This window comes from Sciurus vulgaris (assembly GCF_902686455.1).
Source record: "Sciurus vulgaris genome assembly, chromosome: 4".
In the NCBI taxonomy this organism is placed as follows: Eukaryota; Metazoa; Chordata; class Mammalia; order Rodentia; family Sciuridae; genus Sciurus; species Sciurus vulgaris.
In genome coordinates, this window is record NC_136464.1 from 134,999,842 (window position 1) to 135,021,804 (window position 21,963).

Below are 21,963 nucleotides of genomic sequence, written 5' to 3' on the forward strand. Positions count from 1 at the left end.
CTTAAGAAAATACATTCTTAACAAAAAAAAAAAACTATAGCTTCATTTTTTAAAAAAATAGTGTTTTTTAAAATGCAACATTCTATTAGAAGTATTTTATCTTGTAAATTATAATACAGTTTTAATTTTTCTGACATTTCCAAATTGAAGTGGTATTTGCTTATTGTACTAGTCTTAGTTTAAATTGTTAAGCACCTGATAGACTGTGACCTTCTTGAAAACAGGAATGTCATGATCATTTCAGTTTGGCCAGGATCAATCATTGTAGCTGGAGCTTTAAAATCAACCAAAAAATGTATTACTTGAATATTTATGGATGAATTAACTATTAAACATGAAAATTGATTAGTGTAGAATCTGGAAAAATTTGGTAATTGATACTAATTTACCAAGATTCATTTTTTAATTATAAATTTATCATGTCATGTAAGATCTTAGCAGGAAACTCATCTTTGGAAAGAGTGTGAGAACACCATAATGTTCTTACAACATAACTGTCAATATAAGGATATTTTAAAATATGTATAAGAACACTTTAAGGAGAGATTGAACAATGCTCTTCTTTCTTTCATTTCATATTTAAGTACAAAATATATAGAATAGCTAAAATAACTGTAAAAATTAAGAAGAAGAACAACATACAAGCATTACTCTAAAAGATTTGGAAACTCACTATAAAGCTAAAATCATCAAGACCTTGTGAGCTGGGGATGTCACTCAGCAGTAGAGTAGTTGCCTAGAATGTGCAAGTATCACAGAACAAACAAATAAACAAAAAAGTGTGGTATACACATAAAGATAGAAAAGTAGATCAATTGTAAAAATAGAGAAAATTTTGTAGTTCTAATGATTTTTGACAAAAATTCAAAGGCAATTCAGCGGAAATTACTTGCCTTTTAAGCAAATAATGCTGACAATTGGATATTTTTCTGAAAAACATACGAATTTTGAATCTATAGGCCTGCTATATGTACCCTAATGTTCATAAAATTTCAAGGCAAAAACCAAATAAAAGTTTTGAGCTTTGACATTAAATCAAGATTCTCTAGAGAAGACATCAAAAATTATTATAATTAATAACTGGGCTTTGTGGAGCATGTCTGTAATCCCAGCAGCTCAGGAGGCTGAGGCAGAAGGATTACAAGTTCAAGCCCAACCTCAGCAGCTAAGCGAGGACCTAAGCAACTTACAAGACATTGTCTCAGTATTAAAATGAAAGGGCTTGAGATGTAGGTCAGTGGTATAGCAGCCCTGGGTTCAATCTCCAGTACAAAAAAAAAAAGAGAAGAAAAAATATATATATGTATATATATATATATATGTATAATTAATATAATAAAATACTAATAAATTAGATTGCATTAAAATTTTGAATTCTTCTTATTAAAACACCCTTAATAGAAGGCAAAACCAAAAAGAGACTCTGCAACTACATTTGCATATTGCGATTTGCTAAAGGTCTTGTGATTAGAAGAGAGGTTGACAATATCAAGTAGCCAGATAGCAAATATTTTAGTGTTTACAGACCACAAGTTTTTGTAAGACCACTTGGTTCTGCCACTGTAACATGAAGAGCCTTAGACAACATGAAAATGATTAAGCTTAGCTGTTTCCAATTTATGTAGAGATACAGGTGGGATGTTGAATTTGGCTTATGGGTCACAGTTAATTTTCAGCTCTAGATGTAAATAATTTACAAAATTAATAATAAATATACAAAAACCACAATAGAAATGAATGAAAATGTCAAATGAGCAGTCCACCAAGAACATCATCAAACTTTTACTGTTTGGTGGCAGTTAATTGGCAAGAGCTGTGCTAACTCTCCACTTTGCTTTGAAAAAATGTCCCTGATTTGCTTTTATATGAAGTTTCTTCTCTAATTCTACTTAATGACAGTAGACTCATTTACAAATATTCTAATTTCACAAACACAAAAAAATGCCTCAAAGAATTAAATATAGATTTTTTAATTGGGTACAAATTTAAGTGCTAATGGACTGGCTTGTGCATGGTAAGTAATAGCACAACTCTTTATGCCAATACAACTATTAAGATTTCTGCTATAATACAGACATGAAAACAGAAAGGTTCAATTCAAGTATTGAAGTCAAAGATTTTTAATTATGGCAATTATATGCATTTTTAATGACAACCTTCATATTTTGTTTATAATGATAAAAATTAGAAGAGATCTAAAATAATAAGTTTATTTCTGAAACAACAAAAATATAATTTTGTTTTTTGCATATGGGTGGAAACTATCTTTAAGGTATAATTAGCTAATATCTTAATGTGTGCCTCTTTAAGTATTGCTTGGTAATTACATATCTGGGTATGAGAAGTAGCTGTAATGAACAGAAAAATTCTGCCTCAGAGCATACAGAAAAATCTAGGCTACAGTACAATTGTCATTTATTACATGGAAAGGCAATAGGAAATTATTAATTTATTCTGCTAAATGGATTCATTTTTTGTATTCAACCTTGGATTCTTTTCAATTCTTTTTTTCATGAATTTACTAGAATGAATTGTATACAACCAAAGCAATCAATTTAGATCCCAATATAAATATTGCTTTTATTTTTATATAATTTTATTATCACACAGTATTTCAATTCCATCATTTGTGCATTCTTCAGAACATGTTTTTATCATGGAGAAAAATAAAAAATTAGTAAAGAGGATTTGGGTATGAACATTAGTCTTGAATTTAAATTAGACATAAGACTATGAATTTGTGATAGGATTTTATCTCCAAACCTATCTACATACTATGTATTTATATATTAATGTATCCGCCTATCACACATACATTCACTCAAACTTATCAATTGGGAAGATGAAGAAATAATGTAATCAATTAATTATGTGCATTCTATTGCCCTAATTTGGTCTTGAAATACCCCTTTCCAAAAATTTGAGCTCCATGGAGAATCACCTAAATTCAGTTCTGGAGAACAAAATGTATAAGAGGATTTGGGAAGAATTTGATGTGATAGATGGACAGAACGTCACAGGTGACTCTAAGGATCAGGTCAGAAGGACTCAGATGTCGTAGGATATTCCTATTGGCATTATTTCTGACTTAAAATGGATAATAACTATAATAAATGAAAACACCTCAGATATATTTTGTGGAATCATGAATTCATATGTTAGAAAACAATAAACTGAGACATTTAAACAAAATAGTCAAATTTGCAAAGTCATAAAAAATATTCAGTGTTTTTTAAACAATGGCAGAAAAATTCAAAAGTTTACCTGATCTTTCTAATACAAACTACTCTAAGGTAGATTTAAATAAAGTTTGTACCTGGCTCTGTGACTCATGTAATCCCAGCAACTCGGGAGACTGAGGTAGGAGGTTTGAAAGTTCAAAGCCAGCCTCAGCAACAACCGCAAGGTACTAAGCAACTCAGTGAGACCCTGTCTCTAAATGAAATACAAAATAGGACTGAGAATGTGGCTCAGTAGTCAAGTGCCCCTAAATTCAATCCCTGGTATCCTCACCATCTGAAAAAAAAAAAAAGAGTTTGTATTCATATACTTATTTCAACCAGCAAATGAAGGTAGAATATGATAATAATTCCTTTGATGAATTAATAAGAAATGAAAACAACCAACTGATAGTATCACTGAAAGGGTGACAGGCTGATAGGGAAGCAAAAGTTTTGTAGATAAGTATCTACATAGGTAACTATAGACACATTTTCTTTCCTTCTATTGGCAGGGTGATGTTTCATATAACAATGACCAATTGGGACACGATTGCAATAAAACTGAGACAGGAGTCACATTGGTTTTGTGTGCTTTTGGTGAAGATTGGGCACCTTAGAGAGCTTTCTTATGGACCCTCTTTTCTGAAGTCTATTTATTGATAAAAACCCACTTATCTTTCAAGATGTAAAAGCTCCTTAATCTAACCATATGTTTTAGATTTTATCTCTATTACATTTTTAATTAAAAAAAAAACACTTAATCAATAACATTCGAAGAAGTAAACTATGTAATTCACAACATCTTAAGTAAAACTTACATACAGGCTTAAAAAAATAGAATGAAACTTTGAGATTCTGGGTAGCCAGACTTCAACCAATAGCATATCACAGAAATTGTCAATTCAGAACACTGTCGTCACTGCACTGACAATGTCAATCATCATGGTCACCACCATGAGTGCTAGACAAAGGAGTCCATGTTTAATCTTGCTGCCAAAGAGCTCCTTTGATCATTCCTTCTAAAGTCAGAATTTTTCATAGAAATGGCTGATTGGTCAATCCTACATCACATGCCTGCATATATCATACTTCCTAGAAGGGAGAGCAAATTAATACCCACTTCTATTTTATTCCTAGGTGAAGAAAGAACCTGCCTCCCTTAAATATTTATGTTGTGAAAAATCCTCCGAGTAAGGGGTATAAATATTATGTTTCAATGTCTGCAATAGGGATAAATTCAATCTTTTATAGTTATTACATTAAACAGTTTAAGAGGAAATAAAGAAATTAAGTAGAATGTCAATGCTGTTGAAAGAGGGTAAATCTGATGAAAGAAGAGCAAATAACTAGAGGGTGTCATTAATCTGATGACCAGAGACTAATTCTCTGAAAGCTAAATATGTTGGATTATTTCAAAGGGAAATCCTTGATTGTAGGAAGAGACCAACCCAGCTGATGGTTGAGAATCGGAATGAAGAATGCAATGAAAAGGGTATCTGAAATGACATGAATGAGAAGGGTAAAACCCAAACGGTGAAGATCACATTTCGGATTTTATAATTTATACCACATTAAAATGAATGACAATTGCATTATTTATACACAAGAGCCATATGAAAACCTACATCACACTTGGGTCTACATTATATTGACTTATTTTATGATTAATATTCTTTATCATTTTGAGAAATTATCATTCTAATTCTAATTTGCTAAGTTTTTGATTGATGCACATTGAATGTCATCAAGGGCTCTTTTAATATCTGCTGGGAATGTCAGGATATTTTTCTTATTGGATTGCTGATGTGGTATATATAAAAATACATTTCCTAATGTTAATCAATTTTTAGTCTTCAGAGTTCTGGGAAATGTCTGCTTCATAATAACACCTTAAACTTTTAATATGTTGTTAAATTCTATTTGTTGGCATTTTATTTTGGATTTGGACATCTACTGTATTTATGACTGAAATTGTTCTATAGTTTTAAATGTATTTATCAGTTTCTGTTAACATGTTCAGTTGAGCTTTACAAGATGAATCATCTGTATTTTCAACTTTTTTATTATTCTGTAAGCGTTAAGACGTTATGCATCCTTGAAACTGCATAAAAATCCTATCGAAATAAAATAAAATATCTGACCCTTTCCCTATTCTCTTGGTATATTTGATCAGTCTTCTTCAATTGTCCTTCATATCTGTCTTCTGTTGTTTCTTATATCTTCATGTTTTTCTTGATGATCAATAAAATTCAAGCAACTTTTCACACATCTTCTCTGTGAGAATGTTCTTATTTTCACTATTTCCTATCCCCAGATTCAATCTATCACTCCTTTCCTACATCACAAAATTTTTCACTAATATCTCCAAGTTCAGTGACATTAATTATAACAAATATTACTTTTCTTCATCCACACTAACTCAGAATGCTTTCACTGACTACTTCTTAAATCTTCTGTTCTTAACTAAAATTTGTATATCAACTATTGGTTTCACCAAAATCATTTTACCTTACATGACTTATCTCAGTGTCAGGAAATTGGATTACATAGATCACCTGATCTTCAATGTCATTATTTATCATTCTACATTTTTCTTGCTGTTGCTTTAAGCTTCTTCCACTCATCTCCCATATCCTCCTCTTATGAAGTATACAAATCCCTGCCCTCTGAGAAAATTCCTTCCATTCATTTCACATTTTTTTCTTTTGCAGGTGATTTTCTTACTCAGTATTGCCAAGAATCCAAAGGACCTTAGGATTCTCATGAACAATACATCCAATCATCTAATTTCTCTAATATTTCACTTCTTCAAAAACCCATTCTTTACTTGCCTTCACAAATAGCTTCTACAGTCAAACATTTTAGGTTGTTCTCACAGGAAATGATCCTTTCTTCTGAATTACTCTTCAAGCATGCATTCCAAAATTCAAATTCAAGGGTTTTACTTACAAATTTTCTTTGCTATTTTTCCCTTTTGATCCATCTTGCTTCTAACTTTCCTCCTCAATTCCTTAAGTTCCATGACAAACAATATTACATTATCTTAATTAAAATATCCCAAGACACCCTATTTGACAAAATTCTATCACAAATGGATCCAGACATTGCTTGCTATCTATCTATCTATCTATCTATCTATCTATCTATCTATCTATCTATCTATCTACATACATACAGATATATATTTTTATTACTGGAAAAAACAAATATGTCATATATAAATATATATGAGCATATATAAATAGTATAAATATAATAATTTGTATATCAATATACAAACTTAATTTCTGCAATTGAACTCTCAAAACCCCCAGGAAACATTCATTTATTGAGTCATCTCAATCTGTCTTTTTCCACAATAGAAAACTTACACCTTTCTCATTCTTCACATCTGACCCATGTTAAGGCCCTTTCTCTGTTCAAACCAAAATGTAGTTTATGACATGAATTTTCAAATTTCCTTCAACTGTTCTTAACACTGTCTACTTCTGGACTCACATTTCTTAAATCTCACTGAAATGACTGAATCCTTCCCCTGTTCTCTGAATATCTTTCTATCTTTCTATCTAGGTTTCTTAGGGACAGTAAACGTGTTCTATCTTCTTACTTTTGTTTTCATTTTCCCTGTAAGTTTTTGCTATGAGTATTAATATCAGCAATCTTCTCCACTAAAGTAAAAACCAACCAATGAGCAAAACTCGAATAAAGGGAAGTGTCTGTTTACACCTACTTTTTCTTCTCCAGCTCCTATCATTAACCATATGACTCTAAAGTAGCTTTACAAATTCAACTTGTCTACAATTGTAAAAACAACAAATGTAACTAAATTCAGTGGATAAGATGTAGCCTTAACTTTACTTCACTTTTCAGGACATTTTATAATGTTTGATCTATCCCTTCTTTCTGGAACATTGTCCTCTTTTGATTTCTGTGATACCACATGCATGGATATAAATACCACTTAATTAAGCTAAAGTTATATGTATAGAAGATAAAAAATGTTAAAAGAAATTATAAGCAAAAAACTTATCCGTCTTTTTTTTTTTTCTTCCCTCTGAGGGACAGAGGATTCGAACCAGCGTCCTTGCACATGCTAGGTGAGCACTCTCCAAGACTGCTATTCCTTCAGCTCTGCAAACAAATATTATATGGTTACCTTTGAGTGAATAGAATGTGAATAATACATGGGATTAAAAGGAGACACATATATGGGTGCCTTCCTGCCCCCATGATTCAAGTAAAGGGTTCAAAAGAGCTAATGAAACTCATGTGTTATGAGCTGAAAAATATAATAACTCAATCTTCTACACTTAAAATGTTAAAGTGATTTTGCATTACCATATTAAAATAAATAGCTGTACGTATAATGATAATGACCTATTCCTAAAAAAAAGTTAATATATCCTTTAGAAATGACACTTTAAGAAGATCTGAAATGAACAAAACTGATTTTCTTAGTAAGGATGAAGTAACTTAGTAACTTTAATTCTCAGAACACGTTCATTCATGTAATTTTAAAATGTTAATGTCTAAATTTTCATATAGAGCAGAGGTATATAGCTATATTATAGTTATCTGAAATATCAATTAAGGAATATTGGAAATATCCAAAATCTAGAAATTGCTGATATTAATATATGGAAACCACATATTTAATCTGATATAGTGTAGGAATTAAAGAGGAAGAACTGCTTAATCATCAAGTATGAATATATCTTTAGGAGTGATATATGGAATTGAATTTAGTTAAGCAAGACCAAATTTTTAGTGGCAAACTTTTAAATGTAGATATTTTTAAAAAACAAAAGCCAATTAGCAGCTCATATATAGATTATTTTCTCCTAAAATGTGATGCTCATAATATATATCTAAGAGGTTTTGTTTTGGGAAGTCAGTTTTCTTGATAAATCTCATTATCTTAATAGCCATATTAATAACAAATTTAGAGTCTTGGGTAGATTATTTAAACAAACACCAACAAATTACATCTAATGTGACATTGGAAAACTGGAAATGGAAATATTTTTGTTGTTGCAATTGAATCTTCACAGAATCTTTAATTCTTACTGTAAAATAGGAAATAATAATAAAGAGCTCACATTTATTGATTTATTTTTCCATATCTGTATTCTAAGAATTTTGCATGATTTAATCCATTTATAAATTCAAATAACTCAATGTTATGTTTCTTCTTATTGTTATTATTTCCAGTTTACACGTGTGGAGAATGAATTATGAGAGATTAAATTACTCAAATTTATATGACTATGAAGAAGTACAGTGGTTAAAGTGGAGCTCAGCTTCAGAGCACAATTGTACAGCCACTGTACCAAACTGTCGCCATGGATTCTACAGAGACCAGGAAAAATCCCCCATATATGTATAAATTAAAAAGAAAAACATAGTCTGTTTATAGCATAATAAAGAAATTCTGTTTCATAGAAATTCTGTCTTTAAGATGAAATAATTTGTATAAGTTTCTGTGTATGTAAATGGATGGTCCTGTGTGTGTAGATAAGTAGAAAGATTAGTAGATAACAGATTTGGAGAAAATGTGTTTTAGTCAATTTTTAACCTTTGTGAAAAAAACACCTAATATGAACAATTTTTAGAGGAGGAAAAGTTTTATTTGGGGGCTCACAGTTTCAGAGGTCTTAGTCCATAGATGGCTGACCCAATTGCTCTGTGCTTGAGGTATGGCAAAAGACTGGGGCAGAGAAGAGCCACTCAGGACATTGTACCAGAAAGCAGAGAGAGAAAACTACACTCTCAAGGGACAAAATAAACCCCCAAGTCACACCCTACCTCCTACAGTCACACTCTACTTCCCACAGTTACCACCCAGTTAATCCCTATCAGGAAATCAATGCACTGTTTATACTAAGACTCTCATAACTCACCATTTCACCTCTAAACTTTCTTGCATTGTTTCTCAACTGAGAGTTTGTGGGACACCTCATATCTAAACTATAACAATGTGTCAGGATGTTTGATGTGTTGGTAATAACAGCATTTAAACAAGTTTCACAAATTTATGTCTCAATTATCCTTACTCATAGGGGAGGTTTATATTAATATTATATTTTTATGAATTAAAATAACAGTTATAAAAATCCATATCTCATGCAATATGTGTTTTCAGACTGCTAGAATTGATGTAAAATCCAATATTCAACTGAGAATTTCAAAATTTTGAAGTTAGTTTTATAAAAAAATTCTACAAACATATGTTTCCCCTTACACATTCCAAAATATTCCACCAATGACTGAGACTATGGGTAGTACCAAATCTTACATATACTATGTTTTTTACTGTACATACATACCTATGATAAAATTCATTTTTTGAATCATAATCAAAGATTAATACTTGATAAAAATAGAACATATAATAATATGCTTTATAAATGCTGTTTAAAGTATTTGTTCCTGGAATTTCCAGTTTAATATTTTCCAAACTATAATTCACCATGGATAATTGACAGTGTGGAAAAAGTAAAACTGTGCATGTTAGGAAACTACTGTATAAATGTGCATTTGATTTGGGTTGAGCACTTTCACAGTCATTAGTATAAACAATAATGTTTATTAATATGAGTACCTAGTATAAGTAACTGTGTTCTATAGTATATTATTCGTATTTATTAGGTGAATGGTCTTCATGTAGCATATTTAGTAATGGTTGTTTAATGTGGAACAGTCCAATAATGTCAGATCTTAACTGAGATACCTAAGTGAATTTGCTAGATCTTATTGAGTCTAAAAACTAATCCAGTGAGTAAGATGCTTTTTGATTATATAATATAGGAATTATCAAGTCAATTGAGCTTTGATTTAGCTCTAATAAAAAAAAAACATTTGATAAGGTCAGTTCCTATATGAATTGATGGAGGTTACTAAGAAATCAATGGCAAAAGAATTATTGAGCAAGTTAACAAGTTATCAATGATATTTGCCATGAAAAAGGATCGATGTCAGCTCTGAGTGAGTTGGGACATAGTCCAGACTCAAAAACATTAACATTCTACATTTGTAGTTGAATTTGAAAAACATTTTAAATACCTTTCTGCTATACCTACCATTATTTATATAATTTCCTCAAAGTATAGAGCAATTTTTTCATGAAAAAAAAAAAAAAACTCTTTGTATGCACCTGAAAATTTTACCACATAATAAATTGGGTATTTGACAATTGGATGAGAAAGATAGATGATGTCACTCTTCTCAGATGACCCAGGAAAATAGAAAGATTCATTACTTGTTATGGTTTGGATATGAGATGTCTCCCAAAAGCTCACATGTGAGACAATGTAAGAAGGTTCAAAGCAGAAATGATTGAGTTATAAGAGTCTTAACCCAATTAGTGATTTAATCCCCTCATAGGAATTAAATGAATGATAATTCAGTGGTAGCCTGTAACTAGAGGAATGTGGGAACTGAGGCATGGCTTTGGGGTATGTATTTGTGTCTGGAGTCTTTCTCTCTGCTTCCTGATCTCATGTGAGCTGTTTCCCTCTGCCACACACTCCACCATGATATTCAGCCTCACCTCAAGCTCCAAGGAATGGAGCTAGCCCTTTATAGACTAAGACCTCTGAAACCATGATCCCTCCAATAAACCTTTTCTTCCCTATAATTGTGATGATTGGGTCCTTTAACCCCAGCAAAGAAAAAGCTGAGCAAAACATTACCCAAAGCATAATCAATGTTCTATTACTATCAAACTCAAGTATTATAACTCTCTATAATCAGTAAGCCTATATAAAGGTAAATTATTAAAATTTTGTATTTTTACTTAATATTTAAATGGGAAATAAATTAGTAACAATTAACAAATCATGAATGCCACATTTCAAGAGTAAAAACTTTTACTTTTATGCTTTCAACTTACAGACACCATGATTTCTCACTTGAGAACAAAAGAGATAAAAGATATTCTAATAGGGGTTTGGTTTTAGAATTATATTTATGAAATTTGATCAACAACAATTTATTAAAAATCAATTCTAGGAATCAAAACAATGATTTTTTTTTTTCAAATGGTAAACTGTACTTTCCTGCAATGATTTTACTAGGAGTAGGGAGAATATTTATTCAAAGTTTATTCTATTTAGCTAATGCCAAGGGAATCTACTTACAATGTTTATTTTATGAGGTTTCTCTGAAAGATTGCTGCAATTGTTACTGGTAAATTCAAGATCCATAATTGTATAGTGAAGTACCTCCAAAAATGCATTCATGCCTGCATATAAACAACCTCTGAAGATGCAAGTTCTGAATGTTTTTGACATTCTGGATGTGTGGAAAATTTACTATTTAAAAGAGATACTAATGAATTATATCAGAATTTTACTGTAACCAAATAATTAAGGGTGTTGTTAATGTAAATATTATGATAAAATAAAGCACCATGTATGACATAAAAATAAAAGTAAAATTTTTACTTCATATACAAGATTTTATTAAATAACTACTTAAAACATTTATCATTGCTCGTTTATTTGCAATATATTATACTAGCCTAAAACCAAACTAGCCTAAAATCAGAAAAAAATTTTAGAACCTCATCTTACAAATAAATACATAATATTCTGTGATCATACTGGTGTTCAATTAGTTACAATTTCAGTAAAAATATCTAGAATAAGAAGGGCAAAAATCATTCATTATCAAAGTAATTAATTTCACAATTTTTCATGCCTTGGGTCAAGAAATATAGTAATTACATAGTGAGATTTCTCTTTCTGAAGAAGACATATTAATTTATAATTGCTTGTGATATTGATTTTATAACTCAATTTTTGTACTCTGTGCCTGCATTTCTTTATAAATATATAGAACAGCAAATTCTGGACATAAAACATTCTATATTTTCTAATATCAGTTTATATTAAGCTATTTTAAATTAAAATCTAACTTTTGTCTATTAACCATTTTTTCTATATGAGGAAATGCTATCCATCCTCAAAATTGAAAGAGAATATCCTTATAAATATAAGCACATTTAAAATAACAAAAGTGTAAAATACACATTCTTCTAACCTGTTAATGGCCCCCAAAGTATTCACCCAGGCTATAGCATCCTTACACAACACAGGAATGATTAAGGAAGAATATAAAAATATATTTTGACTAACTGTGAAGAGAATGTAGAAATTGAAAGAACAGATACTTCAGTTTTTATTGCAAATGAGTCAGGATACTTAATTTCAAACTTTCATGAGTTTTTACATGAGTAGTATTGAAGTTTAGTTTCTCCTTTATTTTATATATGTCACGGTTCATGTTAAATAATACTAATTTCTACTAAAATTGCTATTAAACAATATTGTATTTCAGTATTAAAGGATCTCAATTTACTATTGAAAAACAATGATGACTATTGATCAATTGTAATATATTCATTTTAAACAACATTTCTACTTGTATCAGTTGAAATAAACACAAGGGATAAAATGTTTACTTTAATATAATGGATTTTTTCCCTTTTAGTAAAAACTAATAATAATATACAGTTTAGGCAATATTTGTTTCTGATCAAAGCTATTTTTCAGTCTAATCATGCATCTTTTGCAAAATCACTGTTCATTTGCAGACTAAATTGTCTCTTGCCATGTAAATTGAATCACTTAACACAAGTCAGATTTCTTTAACTTAAACCTATGTGTAGGTAGGCATAAGATAGCAAATAAGAATTACTATGTGGGCAAATTTTTAAATTAGTCCAAAGATATTGATAAAGTTTCAATACACTGGGTGCAAGCCCAACTGAAATTTTCATTATTTTGAAAGAGAATCATACTTACTTAGATTCACTGCTGAAACTATTTACTGCTGAAAGTAGAATTAATAGACCATATACTGGATGGAAAGAAAAATTTAAAAACAACTACTTCATTTCATGGATGTGTTAGTTTGAGCATAAATAAATAAAAGAATATAAACCAGATCTTGGGATATTACACATTGTAATAGTTTCACATGTCATTGTTTCCAAAGGGATGGAAATAGCAATTTCCTTATAGGAACACAAGCTGAAATGTCACAAACAAATCGCATTACACGACAATGATCAAGAAAAATAGTGCATATCATCACAGAAGGATTTTTTTGTTGTTGTTGGGAGTGGGTGGGAACTGGGGATTGAACTCAGGGGCACTCAACCACTGAGCCACATCCCAACCTTATTTTGAATTTTATTTAGAGACAGGGTCTCACTGAGTTTCTTAGTGCCTTGCTTTTGCTGGGCTGGCTTTGAACTTTTGATCCCCCTTCCTCAGCCTTCTGAGCCACTGGGATTACAGGCATGCGCCACTGCACCCAGCATCACAGAAGTTTTATTTAAGCATCTTCAACATATGTTATGAACTTCACAGTTGTCTAAAAATAAGAAAATACAGTCTAGGCAATTATTAGCACAATTGAGTTGCATAATTAAAAGTAAAAAGCACACATTTTAACAGAGTGATGATCTTATGTGAGAATATCATGAAAATGTCAACCAATAGACTAATGAACACTAGATCTACACTTAGTTATGTGGGTGTTTTTAGCTGATTACTTGAAAATACTTTTTGCAGCATACCATTCTGGTAACATATTAAGGAAATATATAGCTTCTGAGGTTAATTGCTTTAAAAAATTCCTTTGATCATATTTTATATCAAATGCTATCATGTTAATAAGTTCATAAGTCAACGTTGGTTCTTATCTTACACACAGACAATAAATGAGCATGATATTTGCCTTAGACATAATTTATAAATATTCTGATATCTCTCCTTGTTAGCTGGCTTAAATAATTACTTTATTATAAGCATCACTGTTGTGATATAAATACTGGTATGTCACTGCTGTTATTCTGTTTCACATTGTTAGCTCATATCACACACTTAGTGCATAGGAGTTCCTAAAGCATTGAAATTTAACCAGTAGCCACAGGCTGACTGAGAACCTTATCAAAAGAGTGAACTACACAATCTACTGACTCTGTCTTTATGTTCTAGTTTATGTAGATAAACTGAAATCTACTCAGATATAAATAGAACCATATTATACCATCATGTGCATGTTTACTATGTATTATAGTCTGTTTTTTTCCATTTATATGTCTGAAATAACTTCAATAAAAATAGTTGATTCTAGAACGCTAAAATGTTATTTTAAGTTCCTCTTATTTAGAGAAATACAAAATTTTTAACTAAATTATTCTTAGTCAACAGTGTTTCATCAACAGAGAGGGATTGCCTGTAATTGCCTATAAGATGGAAGGAAAAAAGTCACCTACTGCAAATTAATTATGGAATGTTAAGCTTTATATCAGAATAAAACACACAGAATAAAGGAAATAAACAGTAACTTTGAATTTAAGAATACTGCAGAGCATCCTCCAAATACAGTAGGTACCACTCTATTGAGAAAAAATACTTGGTGAAGTTTTTATTTTAAAAGATAAAAAGAGTATAGCACTTGACTAGTACATACCAGGCCCGGGGTCCAATTCTCACGACCTCCACAAAAATAAGCAAATAAATGAGTACTAAAAATTAAAGTTTTAGATTCTGAAAAATAGCATACTTTTAGAATTTTTGCTTTGTCATAATACTAGACTATTTTATCTAAAGTTATGTTTTCTGCTTTTAGCAAACTAGATAACACTCTCTATGAACATGAAAGAAAACCAGAGATTCCACCTTGCCTGACAATTTTTTTGATTAGTATAATTAAAGATTTAGAATATCCCTAAGGCAAAGTATCATTTTAAAATTGTTTAATGCTTTAATTATTAACATATAAAACCTCCTGAAAATAGGTTATTCATAAATACATTTATTGATTCAGTCAAAAAGTATTAATTACTGATAATGTTTTCATACACTATCCTCTCTGCCTTTTAAGCTAGTCTCCTGCCCTCGGGAATCCTTCAATATAATACTAGGACTTTTATGTAAACACAGGGTGAACTATATTCAAATGGGCTTTGTGAATGATTATAAGAGCAATATGGATGGAGGGATCAGGCAAAGTTCATTCCGTTAACTCGAAGAGTAAGAACAAAATTCTTGAAAATTAGATTATAAACGTGATGAGCAAATACCGTAAATTATTATTGTTGAACCTCTAGTAACAGAAGAGGTTTCAACACTTCATAGTGGCTTAAAAACTATATGAATGAATTTTGGGCACAGTGGTGCTCGCCTATAATCCCGGCAACTCAGGAGGCTGAGGCAGGAGGATTGTGAGTTCAGAGATAGTCTCAGGAATTTAGTGAGGCCATGAGCAATTTAGCAAGACCCTGTTTCTAATTAAAATATAAAATTAAATTAAAAAGGCTGGAGATGTGGCTCAGTGTTTAAGTGCTCCTGTGTCTAATCCCTAGTTCAAAAAGAACAACAATGACAAAAACTATATGAATGAATGAACGAACGAATGAATGAAGGAAGGAAGGATTAGATAAGGAATGAATGAATGAAGGATTAGATAAGGAATAGCAGCAAGCAGGATCAGAAGGTAATTTACACAGAAAAAATAGCATATTTATATATAATGAGCGTCAATGTAATGCAAAAATCCGCTCAGTATATCATGGCTTATATTTATAGTTCTTTTTATTAGAGCATTATAATTATGTATATTATTGGGGCTTATTTTAATAGAATCATACATGCAAGCAATTTGAATTCAAGCCCCATTGACCCCACTTTCACTCTTTTCCTCCCTGCCCCCATTCTCCTTCCTCTACTAAACTTTCTTTCTTCTACATATACATAAAGATGAAATTCCCTTTGGTAACTTTATGTATGAATATAGCATTTAACAACATAATTCATTTTGTGTATCTTCCCCTTTTTCCTTCCTCCCTCACTCTGGTACTCCTTCTACTCCACTGATCTTCCTTGTGTCTTTATGATATCTGAGCCCACATCTCAATTGTCTGTTTTCCTTTATTTTGCTCTGGCTTCCACATATGAGAAAAAATATTCTTCCTTTGATTTTATGGATCTGACTTATTTTACTGAGCATGATTTTTCTCCATTTCCATCCATTTACTGACAAATGGCATTGTTTCACTCTTTTTATGACTGAGTAAAACTCCACTGAGTATATATACGACTCATTTTCTTCATTCACTCATCTATTCACAGGCATCTGGGTTGATGCCATAATTTGGATATTGTGAATTGTGCTGCTGTAAACATTGAGGTGACTGTATCTTTATAATATGCTTTTTAAAAGAAATTTTGGCTAAATACGTAAAAAAGAAATGGCTGGGTTATGCAGTTATTCCATCTCTAGGTTTTTGGGGAATCTCCATACTATTTTCCAACGTGATTTTACTAATTTTCAGTCCCACCAACAATCTAAGATTGTACCTTTCCCCCAAATCTGTTTTTGATAATTGTCATCTAAGTAGAGTAAGATGAAATCTTAGTATAGCTTTTGATTTATATTTTCCTAATTCCTAGAGATGCTGAATAATTTGATAATTTTTATGTCTTATTTTGAAAAGTTGGATTAGTAATTTTGCCAATTTATTGATTGAGATTTTTTGGCATTGTTTTTGAGTTCCTCATATATTCTGTATATTAATCCCCTTTCAGAGTAGTAGTTGGCAAAGATTTTTTTTCCCATTCCACACTATCTCTCTTAATTTTCTTAATCATTTCCTTTGCTGTCCAAAAGTTTTTAATAAGTATACTTATTTATACTTGATATTATTATTAATCTTCAGAAGTCTTCTTGAGGAAGTTATACAATGGAGTGTTGATCTTTTTTTTTCCTCTAGAAGTTGCAAGTTTTCTAGTATAATTCCTAGGTCTTTGATTCATTTTGACTTGAATTTTGTGCAGGGTGAAAGATAAGGATCTAGTTTTATTGTTTTACATATAGTTATCCAGTTTCCCTAGCACTAAGGGTATCTTTTCTCCAACATATATTTTTGGTACCTCTATCCAGTATCAGATGGCTATCCATATGTAAGTTTGTCTCTGTCTCATTTTTTCTATTCTGTTTGTCTTCATGTCTATTTAGATGCCAATACCATGCTGTTTTAGCTACTATACCTCTATAGTATAATTTGAAATCGAATACTCTGATGACTCCTCCATCACTGTTCTTGTTCAGAATTGCTTTTGCTATTCTGGGTCTTTTATTCTTCCAAATAAATTTTAGGACTATCTCATATAGTCTTCTAGTTCTACGAAGAATGACATTGCTATTTTGATGGGGATTGCATTGAATGTGTATATTGCTTTGGGTTATACGGTAATTTCGATAATATTAATTCTGCATATCCAAGAACATGAGAAGGCTTTTCATCTTTTGAAGTTCTCTTTAATTTCTTTCTTTGGTGTTCTTTAGTTTACATAGTAGAGATGTTTTCCTTCCTTGGATAGATTAATTCTTCATTTTTTTTTTTTTTTTTTTTTTTTTTTTTCTCTTTTTTTAGGTTATTGTTAAGGGAATGGTTTCCCTGATTTCTTTCAGGAAAAAGAAACCAAATCACTGTTAGAGTATAGAAAAGCTATTGATTATAAATGTTGATAATGTACTCTGCTACTTTGCTAAATTTACTTATTAGCTCAAGAAACCTTCTGGTGAAATTGTTTGAATAAGCTAGATATAGGATTATGTCATTAGCACACAGTGAGAATTTGACTTCCTCTTCATATATTTGTAACATTTTAATGCCTTCTCTTGCCTGATTGCTTGGCTAGAATTTTGAGAATTATATTGAATAGAAGTGTGAGAATAGACATCCTTGTCTTGATCCTGATTTTAAAGAAAAAGCTTTTCTTTTTCTCCCTCAGTATGCTATTGAATATGGACTTGTCATATATAGCTTTCAATGTAGAGGTAAGTTCTTTCTATCTCAAGGTTCTCCAGTGTTTTTAACATAAATGCTTACAATAGTTTATCAAAGGCCTTTTCTTTATCTCTTTAGATATTCATATGATACTTGTTATTAGTTCTATTTAAGTAGTGAATTATATTTATTGATTGGTGTATTTTGAAACTTTCTTGCATCTTTGGGGTGAAGCCCATTTGAACATGGTGTATTATCTTCTTCATATGTTTTTGAATGTGGTTTTCAAATGTTTTATTAAAAATGTTTGCATCTATGTTCATCAGTAATATTGATTTGTAGTTTAATTTTGTAGATAGGATTTTGGTTATAGCGACTTAGGGTTATAGTGGCTTCATAGAATGTTTGGGGATGTTCCCTGTTTTTCAATATCATGGAGTAATTTGAAAAAGACTGAGATTAGTTTCTTAAAGATCTGATCAAATTCTGCAGAGAGTTTTTCTGGTCCAGCCTTCTCTTTGATGGTAGGCTTAATTGTGATTTCAATTTTGTTACTTGACTTTGATCTGTTTAGATTTTCCATGTCTTCCTAGTTCAGTTTGGGAAAGCTGTATATTTCTAGACATCCATCAGTGTCTTTTAGATTTTGCAGTTTATTAGAATATTAATTTAGAAAATAGTTTCTAATAATCCTCTGAATTTCAGAAGTATCTGTGGTGATACATCCTTTTTAATCTCTATTTTTTTTGTTGTTGCTGTTCTGGGGATTAAACTCAGGGACACTCGACCACTGAGGGTCTCACTGAGTTGTGTAGGGCCTCACTGTGGCTGAGGCTGGCTTTGAACTTGTGGTCCTCCTGCCTCACCCTCCCAAGCCACTGGGATCACAGCCTCCATCTCTAATTGTATAGATTTGTCTTCTTTCCTATTTATTTTGGTTAGTTGGCTAAGGGTTTATTGTGTTAGTTTGACTAAGAGTATATTAATCTAATTTATCTTTGTGAAGAATCAACTCTGTGCATTGATCCTATTTTTATTTTCAATTTCATTAATTATAGGTCTGATTCTTATTATTTATTGTCTTCTACTAACTTTGGAGTTATTTGTTCTTTTTATTCAAAAAGTTTAAAGTGGAGCATAACCTTATTTATTTTGGGATATCTCTAGTTTTATTAAATGTAGGCATCCAAAGCAATTAAAAACTTTTCCTCAGTACAGTTTTTATACAGTTGTCCAAAATTTTTGATATCCTATACCTTTTTTATCTGTTTCTAAGAGTGTCCTGATTTCTCCTTTAATATTTTATTTAATCAATTTAAAAGAGTATTGCTTAATCTCCATGTGTTTGTATGGTTTCTATTATTTTCCTTATTATTGATTTCTAATGTCACTTCATCATAATTCTTTAAAATGCATGAGCTTTCATTGATCTTTTTGTATTTGATAAGACTTATGTTATGACCTAGAATATGGGTTATTTTGGAAAAGGTTCCATGAGGTATTGAAAAGAAGGTGTATTCAGCATAACTGGATGAAATGTTTTATAGATGCTTATTAGGTCCATTTTATTTATACTGTCATTTAGGTTGGAGATATCTTTTTTGATTGTATACTTTAATTACCTATATATTGGTGATAAGGGTGACTTGAAATTATTCAGTATTATTATATTGGGATATATCTGTGTTTTAATGTCAAGGGGTATTTTTAAGTGTAACTAGGTGTGCTGATGTTTGGTGCATATTTATTTACCATCCTTATATCTATTTTGTTCAACTGTTCCTTTTACTAGGATATAATGGCATGCTTTGTCTCTGGTTAATTTTTGCTTGACATTAGCTTTATCAGCTATTATGACTTGTTTTTAAATTTCAATTGCAGGTAATTTTTTCCCATACTTTCATCTATAGCCTGTTAGTGTATTTGCATGAGATGAGTCTCTTGCAAAAACCATACAGTCAGATGTTTTTTGTTTCTGCTTTTTTGTTTGTTTGCTTTATTTTTTGTTCTCAGTTGTATTTTTTAAGTTGAAAAGTGCAAGCCAAATATATTTATTGCCATAACTAACATGTTTGATCATATTGCTGTAGTTTTGATTCTAATCCTTTACTTTTTTTAAGTTAAATTATTTTATTTTTTTCTAATTAGTTATACACGAGAGTAGAATGCATTTTAACACATCATACATAAATGAGTATAATTTCTGATTTCTGGTCCCATATGATGTAGAATCACACTGGTCATGTAGTCACATATGCACATAGGGTAATAATGTTAAATTCATTATATTGTTAGTCCTACCCCCATATCCCTTCTTTCCCTTCACTCCCCTCTACCTAATCCAAAGACTCTCTATTCTTCCCAATGCCACCCTGCCCTTATTGTGAATTAGCATTCCCATATCAGAGAACACATTCAGCCTTTGGTTCTTTGGGATTGGCTTATTTATCTTAGTGTGATATTTTCTAGCTCCATTCATTTGTGGGCAAATGCCATAATTTCATTCTTCTTTAAGGCTGAGTTATATTCCATTGTGCATATGTACCACATTTTCTTTATCCAATCTTCTGTTGAAGGGCATCTAGTTTGGTTCCATGACTTAGCTATTATAAATTGAGCTGCTATAAACATTGATGTGGCTGTGTCACTGCAGTACGTTAATTTTAAGTCCTCTGGATATAAGTCAAGGAGTGGAATAATGGGGTCAAATGGCAGTTCCATTCCAAGATTTCTGAGGAATCACCATTCTAGAAAGAATCTGCTTTCTAGTGGGGTTGCACCAATTTGCAGTCCTACCAACAAGATATGTGTGTATATTTTTCCCCACATCCTCACCAGTATTTATTTTTTCTTGTATTCTTGATAATTTCCATTCTGACTGGAGTGAGATGAAATCTTAGAGTAGTTTCAATTTGCATTTCTCTAATTGCTAGAGATGAACATTTTTCATATATTTGTTGATCAATTTTATTTCTTCTTCTGTGAAATGTTTGTTCAGTTCCCTAGCTCATTTTTTTTGATTGGGTTATTTGTTTTTTCTTTTTTGTTTTTTTGGGCGTTTTATGGTGTAAGTTTTTTAGGTTCTTTATATATCATGGAGATTAATGCTCTATCTGAAATGTGTGTGGTAAAAATTTTCTCCCACTCTGTAGGCTCTCTCTTCACTTTATTGACTGTTGCCTTTGCTGAGAAGAATCTTTTTAGTTTGATCCTGTACCTAATAGAAGAAAAAGTAGGCCAAATATTCACAGTATCAGCCTAGGATCTGACTTCCTTAACAAGAATCCTAAAGCACAAAAGGTAAAATCAGGAATCTTAAGTGGGATGGATTCAAACTACATCTCATTTTTTGATCCACTCTGTTAGTCTATGTCTTTTAATTTTTAATTGACAACATTTATATGCAGTATTATTATGGAAGAATTCGCAGTAGGATGCCTTTTTGTTATATTTAATTCTATCTTAATTTTCATATAGCTGATTAATCTTCTATTGATCTTCTAAATAGAAGATTTGAATTTTGGGAGATTTGAATTATTTTATAGTTTCTTCTTTGTGTAATTTATCTTTGAGGATTCTTTGAAGTTTTGACTTGACGGTCATGTATTCTTTTAGTATTTTGGTTTTACTTTTTTCATGGAAAGTTTCTATTTCCTCATCAAATATGAAAACAAGTTTTGCTGTATAGCAAACTTGTTTGATAACTATTTTCTTTTAGAGCTTAAAATATCTCATTCCAGGCCCTGATTTATTTTAGTGTCTTCATTGAGAAATCAGATTTGAGATTTATTGGTTTGTCTCCAAATGTGACCTGATGTTTCTCTTTTGCAGCTTTCAATATTATTTCCTTATTTACTATGTTATATATTTTGGTTACTTCTTTTCTGATTAATTCTATTTGGGGTCCTGTATACTTCCTATATGTAGATGTCTGTC